Source organism: Malaclemys terrapin, chromosome 9, assembly GCF_027887155.1.
Source record: "Malaclemys terrapin pileata isolate rMalTer1 chromosome 9, rMalTer1.hap1, whole genome shotgun sequence".
NCBI classification, from domain to species: domain Eukaryota; kingdom Metazoa; phylum Chordata; order Testudines; family Emydidae; genus Malaclemys; species Malaclemys terrapin.
The window spans coordinates 103,460,926-103,471,981 of NC_071513.1; the positions used below are offsets into that span (position 1 = coordinate 103,460,926).

Below are 11,056 nucleotides of genomic sequence, written 5' to 3' on the forward strand. Positions count from 1 at the left end.
ATTTGAAACTTCCTGAGTCTACCTAATAAGCCTAAAATGGGATTAGGGAAGCAGAAAAGGGGAGGAAACCTGACAAATGCCATGTGATCAACCACCTTTAGAGGCACCAAAGACTACATTCCAAATGCGTGCAACTGAAACACACAATCAGACACGAAGCTGTTCCCGAGTCACAACTTGATTTGTAGCTGAACAAGCTAAAATAATGTGAGGTTCCTAAAGATAGCATCAAAATTTGGAGTCCAAACTGCCCCAAGTTATAATTTCCCCACACACTGGTTTTAGACAAAACAAAACAAGTTTATTAACTACAAAAGATAGATTTTAAGTGATTATAGGGGATAGCAAACGGATCAAAACAGACTATTCAGCAAATGAAACAAACACGCAATCTAAGCTTAAAATACTAAAGAATCTGGTTACAAGTAGTAATTTCTCACCCTAAATGTTGTTTTAGGCAGATTGTAGAGATTCTTGAAGGCCAGCTGTACTTGCCTGCAGTTTAAAACTTCAGATGTTTCATTCACAGGCTAGACAACTTTCCAGGCTGGGCTCTGTCCTTCTCCCCTCCTTCAGTCTTTGTTTCTTAGATATTTACAGCAGTCATCTTGGGTGGGGATTCAGTGAAGAACTAACCATGATTATGTCCCTCTGCCTTAAATAGGGTTTACATATGGCAGGAATCCTTTGTCTTCCAGTCTTCCCCAATCAGTGGAAAAATACTAATATTATCATGGAGTCCAGTATCAGGTGACTTGCTCACCTTACCCTCCAGCCATACATCCGAGGCTGTTTGCAGTGTCCCCAGGAAGGCTTTACTAGGAAGGATCCCTGATGAGAGATTAGCATCTTCTAAGACCTATTGTTCTTCCTAATGGGCCTTTCCAACCCGCAATCTAGACAGATTGCATTCTGTCTAGTGGGTGTTCCCCAGGTGTAAACACATTTGTAATAGATGCATAGACAGTATTCTGAATGTCAGATACAAAAACAATACATGCATACAAATATGATCATCATTCAGTAAATCATAACCTTTCCAATGATATCTCACATGCCTTCTCTTGCACAAAATACATCATAATTATGCTATACTCACATCATAATTTTACTATCCTGAATATGGGGTGTAATGCCACAGGATTATACAGGAAACCAAGGGAGAGAGGCCAGTCGGGACTCCACAATTGCTACCACTTTTCCGTGGAAGGTGCTCAGATATTGTGATGCTTGTTGGCACGATAAAGCCCTAAAGATGTAAAAGTAGTGGGTGGGGGAGGTATAGGTGGGCCAGACTGGGTGGATGAGACCTCTTCAAATTGGCTTGTCCCACCAGCTCCATCAGGCATTCTGCCACATGCCTTGTCTTGAGATCAGGCATGGGTAGGGGGAAGCTCTTTTGGGACATCATAAAAATAGAGTGGAAGGAAAACGGGAGAGAGATGGTAGCAGGGGCTACATTGGAAAGCAAATAAACGGCAGGAAATAACTGCCCCCAGAACTATGTTTGTTTCGTATTGGCAACCTTTCAGACCCACGTCTCCCATTGGCCTCTAGTAGAAAATGTCCAGTTTTTCAAATTTCCATCTCTCCAAACACATTCTGTGCTTTAAAAGTCCCTCTCAATTAGAGCTAGGGCATGTCTCACTGTATACACGTGTGCAGAATTCCCAGCTGTATTACCTACAGAATAAGATTCCACATCGTACAGTCAGTGTGAGGCAGCTACAAGCACGGCTGAGAGCTTTTTTGGTGCAGAATATCAGCAGGTCCTCACTGAGATTCGCAGTCTATTACCATCTAATTTTTAAATTCTCGTCAGTTTTGACTTCGAGTGACGTGACGTGCTGTTTCATGGATGTATCTATGCTATGCCAAGAGTACTAGATCTTTAGGATATCAGAAGTAACTCAACCAATTACCACCCTGGCTTTGCAGCTAATTTGGATGCAGCAATTTAATTGGTTGTACGAGGGAGACTGCACAGATGACGAATTACTTGACTCAATTGCTACAGTTCTTTAAAAATCCACACCACAACCAGTGCACACAATTGCTGTAAATGCACAAAGCTCCTCCCTGCAGCACAAGCCTCTCAATTTGCCACCCACACAAATGTCCCAGGGCAACCCACCTAGACACAAATCACCACAACTGAAATAATGCCAAACAAGCACAGGCCCCTCACTGCAGCACCCCCACCCCCTTTGCCATCTGCACAAATCAACACACATCTTCCAGGACTGTCACTGTGTCATTCTGAAGCCTAGAATGTCTGCTGCATTGCAGGGAAGTGATGGAAACAGCTACAGGTGTGGCTGAGAGCTCCTTTTGTTCAGAATATCCCCAGGTTCAGACATCACCAGGCTTCGTGAGAACCAAATGGGATGATGGAGTCCAAAGGTGGTGGGAATGTGACAGCTGCTCAGAGAAGGATGGAGTCACAGCTCTGTGGAAACAAAGAGATGTCTGTGTCTCCAGTCAGGGGTCAGCTCTGTGTACAAACTTTGGGGAACATGTTCAAACCGCATAAATGCTCGCTGCAGTGCATGGAAACAAGCACCCTGTTTTTGGCTTTTACACACACATGACTTTATGAACTATATCCATGGACCAGCATGGGCTTTCAGCTCAATGCACTATGTATCCGGAGAAGAGAGAGCCACATGATAAAATGCAACAGCTGTAATAAATAAATGCATCACGCCCATTGACCACCAGCCCATTTGTGGGACTTGCTTAGTGGGTTGGAATGTTAAATGATGTCAGAGAGCTGCTATTTACCTTTTTTGTTTGTTTTTAATCAACCTGTCTGAGAAAGGTTTGCTCTTTCTCCTCCAAAGTGTGAAATTTCTCAGCCTTAAAAAAAGAAACAAATACTACTAGCGAGGGCTGAAAAGATGATTTGATTTAAAAAGGGATTTTTAAGCTGTACCAGCATTTTGTGAAAAAAAATTCTTATTGGTTGAAATTTTCCAGTTTTTTTGATGAAATGATTTGCAATAAAATTTTTGTGATGAAACTTTCATGTTTGTTATTGAATGGAGCCTAAATGAAAATATTTCAGTGTTTGTTTGTTTTAATTGAAAAAGTCTCTATGCAAATTGTTTTGTTGAGAAACTGGAAAAACTGGAAAAATTGTGACGTTTAGAATAAACTTAATTTGAACATAACAAACAATTTTATCACAGAAAAGCAGTCTCGTTTTCTCTATCAGCTAGCTAGCACTTCAGTATCCATTCTCTGCTCGGTAATACTTCCCTGCCTCCCAGAGCGCTTGTGAAGACTGAAATGCTAGAGTGAGAAATGAAGTTAACTAAAAAGGCAAGGGTAGGATGAGCGCCCGTTTGACAATTTTTCCTGGATAGTTTGGGTTTAGTTTTGGTTTTTACTAAGGCCTGGCTTCCACCCAGTGAATGAACGGGTATCACTAGGAGGTGCAGAATTGTGATTTTTAAAACAAATCTGTATCGATTATACCCGGACAATCCCTTAGCCGGATGCAGCCATGCTGGTATAAAGATGCCATCGCTCAGACCTATTCCTGTACGGCTATACCAGTGTAAACAGCTTTATACCAATATGACTGCAGCCGTGCCGAAGTGCTTGTAAACTACACCAGTGTGAAGTGGTGCTTAGTCTGTGCGCTGACAAGGATAATAAAGATTGCCAGGGTTATATCTTCTGCTTGCCACTAGAGGTCACTCCAATATACAGCGAGACCAAGAGCCCCGCTTTCAGTGCCAGCGATCACTTCCCCACCCTGGTTGGGGACATTCTCTTAGACGGGATGAGACAGGAACTGAAAGCTTCCTACTGCTCTGATATAATTCGAGATTAGAAGATGAGGTTTAAAAAATGTAACCACAGCCCAAGCGTCGTCATCCCCATGCCAAATAATAATAGAAGCAGGAAGAAAAACCCCGCGGATCTGCAGTACCATTGGATTCAGCAGGACTTTTCTTGTTGAGGGAGAATGGGCCAATCGAATTGCTGGTGTGGAGGTACATGAGGGTGGAATTTTTTTGGCATCTTGTCGGCAAACCAAGAAAAGAGCAGATGACAGCAGGGCAGGGCACGTGCTGAGTGTGAGTGGAGGGGCTCTAGACCGTGGCTTCCTACCAGCCAACCTCTGACTTTAACGGCAAGGCCAGGCCCGTATTGCTCGTAAACTGAAAGGAAAAGCAAGTTCTGCTCCTCTACCAAATACAAGCAGCTACTGAGACAGGGTGGTCATTTGCCAATAGTCTTCAGTCAGCGTCCGAGCAGGACGGTCTCTCCCCAGGCCAGACAAGAGCCCAGCTAGGATGGCCAGAACAGCAGAAGGCGACCGTGTTGCTTGCACTGTATCGGCTACATTCAGCAAGGGATGCTGCAGCTGCCGGAAGCCAGGTTTCTAGTAGTGGTGGCCGGAGGCAGGGCATCGCCAGCGATGGCCCCCCGTTATGGACCACTGCGATTAGACTGAGCCCAAATCTCAATGCCTGTGTGGAGCCCAGCCAGACACCTGTCTGTCCCCACCCATCCCACTTCTGAACCACCGCGGCAGAAGACACCCGATGCAGATGGCAGCTGCTTGCTGGAGAAATCGGCTGCAAAGAGAGTTCGAGAGAGCTGCAATCCATCTCTAATCCTGCAGGGCACTCACCTAGGCCTGCCAGGTGTCCCCCCGCTCACGTGACAGCCATGCATTTGGCTGCCCTGGCACGTATTCCTGCACACTGGTGGGATCCTCACGCATTTAGCTGGCCCACAAGCAGAGCTGTAATTCCTCCCATGGCTGCTTGATAGAGCCTGGTTTCAGGCAGCCTGTCTGACGCTCGTCTGGCTGTTCCACTGTTGGATCTGAGGGGTGGTGGCCACAGCAGTGGTAGCCAGAGGCTGGGGAGGTGGGGGCAACAGGTGGCCAGATGGCTACTGAGAACAGAAGCTGATGGAGCTCAGTAAAAGCCCTGGACTCCCCCCAGGGAGCTGCCTCTACCCCCAGCCCAAGAAAGAGAGACACCCCACCCCAATCAGACCCCAGCCTTCTTCCAAAAGACACCCACTGACCCTACACAGTCCTAGCTAGGGGCCTGTCTGAGCGGCAGCTGCAGCTAGTGAGACTCTGAGCTTTGAAAAGCGGCTGGGCTATCCGCACGAGAAGGAGAGCCGGGCTGCTGACAAGGGAGTGCTGGCAGCATGGGGGAGGGGAGGGGATTTTAGGCCGAGGAATGAAGACTGTTGCATTGCTCTATGAAAGAAAGTGGCCAGTGGTTTGTATTGGGTCTGGACCTCATTCATGAAGGTTGCCGAGGGATATGTTTTACCTGCACCAGGCCTCATGTACGTTTTCTCCCCAGCTGCTCAGACCCTCGCCTGCCATGGTGCTTGGGAGATGTGACTCTTTGACTCTCACAACATCTGAAGACTCCTGCCTGATTTCTAGATCGCGGGGAGATGCTGAATAGCTTTCCAGGGAGGGAAGCCTTGATGTATGTCCATCGCTGGACCACCCATAGATGGTGCATCACAAGGGCAGATCCCCTCAAGGAAGGCACTTCAAGTACAAGAACCAGCCCTGTGCTCAATGCTGTACCAACCCCAGAGAGCACCACACAGTGTCAACTCTACATTAGCCAGGCAGTTCAGCGGCTGGCCAGAAGATGGGGTAGCCTCAAAGGGAGCAGAGGGAGAATTTTGTTGTTGACGAGCAGTTCTTAGCGGTGGGGAGACGTGCAGGGAGGAGGACAGGCAGGTTCACTGTATGTGACGCGCTCCAGTGAGGAAAGTGAGACCTGCACCATGCAAACTGCTTCCATCACAGCTCAGGTGTAGACACAGGGGGCAGCTGAAGTGTGTCTTGAGAATTGTGCATTGGCTAGAGGAGTTCAGAGGGCCTGATTCTCTCCTGCCTTGCACCCTGCATAGCCCTTTCCTCACGAGTTCAGAGGCAACCCGTGTTCGGAGCAGTGGAACGTGAGTGCAGAGTTCTGAGCTGGTAGCAGCTAACTCCCGCTTAGCACAGAGGTCGGTGACAACCCAGGCGGGGGAGAATCGCTCAGTAGGGTTCTAGCTTGGGCTGGGCTTGGCAAGGACCTTGCTTTTTCCTCTTCCAAGCCCAAGGGCGGGAGCCGGGGGGATAAGGGTAACTCCATGAAATCTCCTTGCTGAGCCCGCACCAGCCCCAACAACTGTCAGATCAGCGCTGCGGAAAGGGCCTGACGCACAGGAGTGCTGGCCAGGAACCCAGACTTCGCTCTTCAGGCCACGGGGGCAAGGGGTAGGGTAAAGTGTCCCTGGGGGAAGCGGATGAATAATTACAGCCCCTGGGGCACAGGGCGGAACAGCAGCTGTTGGTGGTCTCTGGGAGGGAGGCAGGGACTGGGGGTCTGGCCTTCTAAAGATAGGAGCCCTGAGGGCAGCAGGGTCCCGGGGGTGAGCTGGGCCCAGCAAACAGATAGACAAAGGCAATAGTGATGCACCCGGCAAGCTAGAGGCCAAACTCTGAGGACGTTTGCACCCCTAGAAAGCTGGACTAACTCCCCTGGGGTCAGTGGAATTGCTCTACAATGCGGTGCAGAATCTGGCTCGACACATTCAAGAGGAACAGGTGCAAAAGCAGCAACTGGAAGGTGACCGGTCCTTGTGCAGCTCCTTGCAACGGCTGCGGGGCTTTTAAATGAAGGCGACAGCAGCATTCGCATCGTTCCTGGGGGAAAGGACGCTGGTCCCGTCGAAATCACACAGAGACATGAAGCAAATGTTCTCTTTGCTCAGGTTTGCCTCAGAGAATCACAGAAGATGAGGGTTGGATGAGACCTCAGGAGGTCATCTAGTCCAGGGGTTCTCAGCCTTTTTCTCTCCACGACCCCCTCCAATTTTATGTAGGCCACTTAACACCTATCCAAGGGAAATGGCTTGTGGTCACCTCCTGGTAACGGTAATTGAACCAGTCACCTAGGCAGAAGGCTCCATATCTCATTTCTAAAATAATGTACTTAATTTCTACAGGCCTATAGCTGGAAACCAGCAACCGTGACAATTCATCCTCTGGGGGTCCCAGGGAGCCCCCTATTGGAATGGGATGGTGCGCTTGTATTTCCCATACAAGTTGTTGATGTGGGTTTATAGGGGAGGGGGTAGGAACACCTATCTTTAGTTCTTAACACTTTTAATTCCTAAGGATTCTTACACCTTTCTTTGTAATGATACTGCACCAAAGACCTGTGCATGCGTTCTTTTCTTTATACAATTACACACCAAAGAACTATGCTAAAAGAACTTTCTGTAGGTGGCAAAGCCAAGCACTCAAACCTTAGGAAATGCCAGAATTCAGGTTGCCTGTGCACCCTGAATTCAGCTCCCTTTGTGTGTATGCATCATGCTACAGTCTTTAATTACATGATCACATACTATTTTTCCCCAGGACACCTGCGTCATTCCGTGCACAGGTTGAGCGCTCTGGGGGAAGAATTTAGGTTGAAAGGGCTTGTTCAGAGCCTCCGTGCTGGGACCCTCAGTAGAGATTTTGGGGAACGCTGTTCCCCTGCTGTGTTGAAAATTATGAGTTTCCCATACCAGATAAAACCTTGATGTGTGGTGACAATTAAATCTCATGTAAGGGAATCAATTAATGTCCAAAAGCAATCTGACTATTTAATACACAAACACAAGCTCAAACTAGCTCAAACCCAGGGCTGCAATTCCTGAAAACCCCAGGTTATCTTTCATCCAACTCCCTAGCCCTCACGCAGGCAGGAACGCATCCTGCTTTCACTAAGATCTTCCTGATTTCTGAGTCCCACACTTTGGGTTTACTGCTTGTAAGAGCCCTTCCCAGCATGCTCTCCTGGCAGCTGGCCCTTTAAATCTGGGGAAGAGAGCTGGCTCCAGCCCTAGGATGGCTGCTGGGTCTCTGATTACTGCAGGCTGCAACTCCCTCTCTCTCAGCTAGTATGTGAGTATTTTGCTTCTTTTATGTTGCTCAGTTTTTCTCTTCTCCCTAGGGAGGTGACACGTGCTCGTGGATGCCAAGAGCATCAGAACCTCTCCTAGTCTGTTATTGCCTGTCATCAACACCACAGTCATTAATGCAGAGCACCTGCGTGTGCTGCTGCATCCTTGGGAAGGGAGCAACCAAGGGCTTCTCTGGCTTATTTCGTTGCTGGGCTCCGGGGAGTCCTGGCCTGCTCTGCTACGGTCTCAAGCAATGTCCTGTCCTATATACAATGTACCACCTACAGTCTGCAAACTTGGCAACTTTGTTCTCTGGGAATATTCCTGGGAGAACAACATGCCGGTTCAAATGGTCGCGGAAGGGGAACGTCCTCTGCGGAGCAAAATGGGTTTGCAATGGGAGAGGGTGCTCATGAGAAATTGTTTGCAGCTCTCAGCTGGTTGGGTTTGTTACACATAAAGCTGTAAAACCAAATCATTGTATTGCAAGGTGTGCTTTGTTCCTTGTTTGACTCCGTTCATTGTTCAGAGAAGAAGCCAGGGAATGGTATGGTCTTGTCACCACTGCTTGAGAGATGACGGATGCCCTGTTGTTCAAAAGCGCTAGAGAATATCCTGTAGGGAAAAGCTCTGTCCCAGGCTGTGGAGACAGATAAGTTACTAGAGCAAAAGTATTTTAGCTGATGAGTGGGAAAGTGGGCTCAGTGCAGGCCGAGCATAGAATGGGCAAACTTCCTGCCCCAAGCAGTCTAATACAGAGACCTTGTCTGTTCCAGCTCTGTTTTCTACAATAAGATGTCCACCACACTTGGCATTAACTGCTCACTATTATACTATTACTAACCTTTATTGTTACTGTGTATGACTGTATCCTGGACTAGTACGAGTTATACTGTCTGCTTTCTCTCAATTGGTTTTTGTGCTGGTGTGGTCAGGGAACCGGAGCTACCTCAGTACCTAGAGAGAGAAAGATGAGAACTCAGTGTCCCTCCATATTCCTACCGAGACTATTAAGGTTTCTGTGCCCCTCCCATAGCCATTCCCACCCTTGGGGAGTGAATATAAAAGGCTGCAAAACTCTACCAAGGTCTTGTCTACATTTAAAAGATTTGCCGCTTTCACGGTGCTGGCTCAGTTAGAACAACAAAACTTTCCCAGTGTAGATGCAGCTGTGCTAGTACAAAAATGCTTATGCTGGCGTCGTTCACTCTGCTCTGAAGCAGAATAAGCTAGACCAGTTTAAAGGATCTTGTACCAGTATAATGTGCCTACCCCAGGACTTTTCCCAGCACAGCTGTGTTGGTAAGACACCACCCCCTTTACTGATACACTTATGGCAGTAAAACTTGTGAAGTGTAGACCAAACCTGACACTGAATGGGAGTGGGAGGAGTTCACAGCCATGCTGCACACCCCTCTGGCTACAGAAGGTGCAAGACTGTGGAGAATCCATGATTATTATGCAACATGTTCATTACCATAGAATCTCAGGGTTAGAAGGGATCTCAAAGCAGGACCAATCCACAACTTTTTTTTTTTTTTTTGCCCCAGATCCCTAAATGGTCACCTCAAGGATTTAATTCACAACCCTGGGTTTAGCAGGCCAGTGCTCAAACCACTGAGCTATCCCCCCCTGATGCCTGAAGGCCCATCAAGAATGGGCTACCCAGAGTAGCACCTGTTCCTGCCCATTGCTTCGTATTCAGAACTCTCAGATGCCGTGATGGACCCCTACAGACGTCAGGGAAATGAACAGCTGCCGAAGGGTGGGAGAGTGACTGGCACACAGCACCTTGGACGACAGGCCCGGTGTTGACTCCGCTTAGACCTGGGGAAAACACTAGTCCATGAGAGATTTACCTGAGATTTACCTGGGGCAGCTGCAAGGTTGGACGCTGAGCCAAAACCATGGGGCTGGTCTCCCCGTGTCTTTCACTTTGCATTGTTATTTACAAAGTAATTGCGAGTTTTCACATAGTCGCAACTTTCTCTGGGTATCCGGTGCAGTCAGTGGACAATCAAGCTGCTGCCTCATTACCCATACGTCTTCTTTCTCTGCCTTCCACCTTTCCAGCAAGTTACAGGCCTGATGGGCCTGGTTTCCCCCGGCACCAGCTTCACACCCAGGCCCCTCCATTGACTTTTCTGAGTTATTCCTGAGCGCAGAGTTAGGGTCCAGTCCCTGCTCTCGACCTGCCAGTCCTGCAGCCTCACTCAGCCGTCCTGGAACGAGTCCCCTTGCTGAGCTCGCAATCTGCAGAGAACAGGGAAAATCAGCTGGAAAGGGACATGGCAATTTGCTTTAGTCTCCGGATAGCGCTGGAGACTCAAGCCCTCTAACCATGGAATAGGTGTAGCAATAGAAGCTTCCTCCACAACATTTTCTGCCAATATGCCTCTACCCTCACTTAGAACGACCTCTTGGCTACCGTGACCATTAGGTTCTTGGCCTCACAACTGACACTGACAGTTGTGAGGGTGGGTTTTGTGTGGATATTTACCCACCCAGAAATGGGCAGAGTCCACCAGACGTATTGCATAGGGACCACCAACCAGTCATCAGATGATAGTGTTTAGATTCCTCTGACCTGGGCCAGATTCCAATGGGCTGCCTCCAGTACTTACTATGCAATTCGGGGAGTGCAGCACGCAGTATCTCAAACCAGCATAGTTTGGCTCACGCTCTAATGATTGGCTTGGTCCTTCGTAATCCGGTAAGAAAGCAGGTTTCCTGAGCGGGGGTGCACTTTGGATGTGTTACGAGAGCCGTCAGGCACAGCAACTCCTAGGTGACGCAGTGGACTACCCACTCCACCAGAAACAGTGACTGAAATTGGTTGATGTCATTCCAGGCACGGTTTCAGGTGAGGTGGATGCACAATCTCAGATCCCAGAGAGAGAATCATGTCGCGTCTCTCACACCAAGAGGCAGGGTCTGTATCTCGGCTCATCACTGCTGTTTCATCACCAGACATTTTGGGTGCTGTGCAGCAAACACGCTACGCCTGCAAAAGGAACAGTGTGTTGAGAATACAAAGTGCTGTTACAATAATGCCGAAAGTGTTGCAGATAAGGGCTCCTGATGGATTCCTGCAGTGCACTGCTGTCCTGTGTGGCTG

The 11,056-nt window shown here is 48.2% G+C and overlaps 1 long non-coding RNA gene across 1 annotated transcript; it reads right to left on the reverse strand.

The window, feature by feature from the left end:
* Positions 1 to 351: 351 nt before the first annotated feature.
* LOC128843377 (uncharacterized) lies at positions 352 to 10,720 on the reverse strand. The gene is made up of 4 exons (XR_008446242.1): positions 10,563 to 10,720; positions 9,809 to 10,191; positions 8,783 to 8,895; positions 352 to 2,449 (listed from the first exon to the last, which is right to left on the reverse strand). It is a non-coding gene; the product is annotated as an uncharacterized LOC128843377 (long non-coding RNA).
* Positions 10,721 to 11,056: the final 336 nt, after the last annotated feature.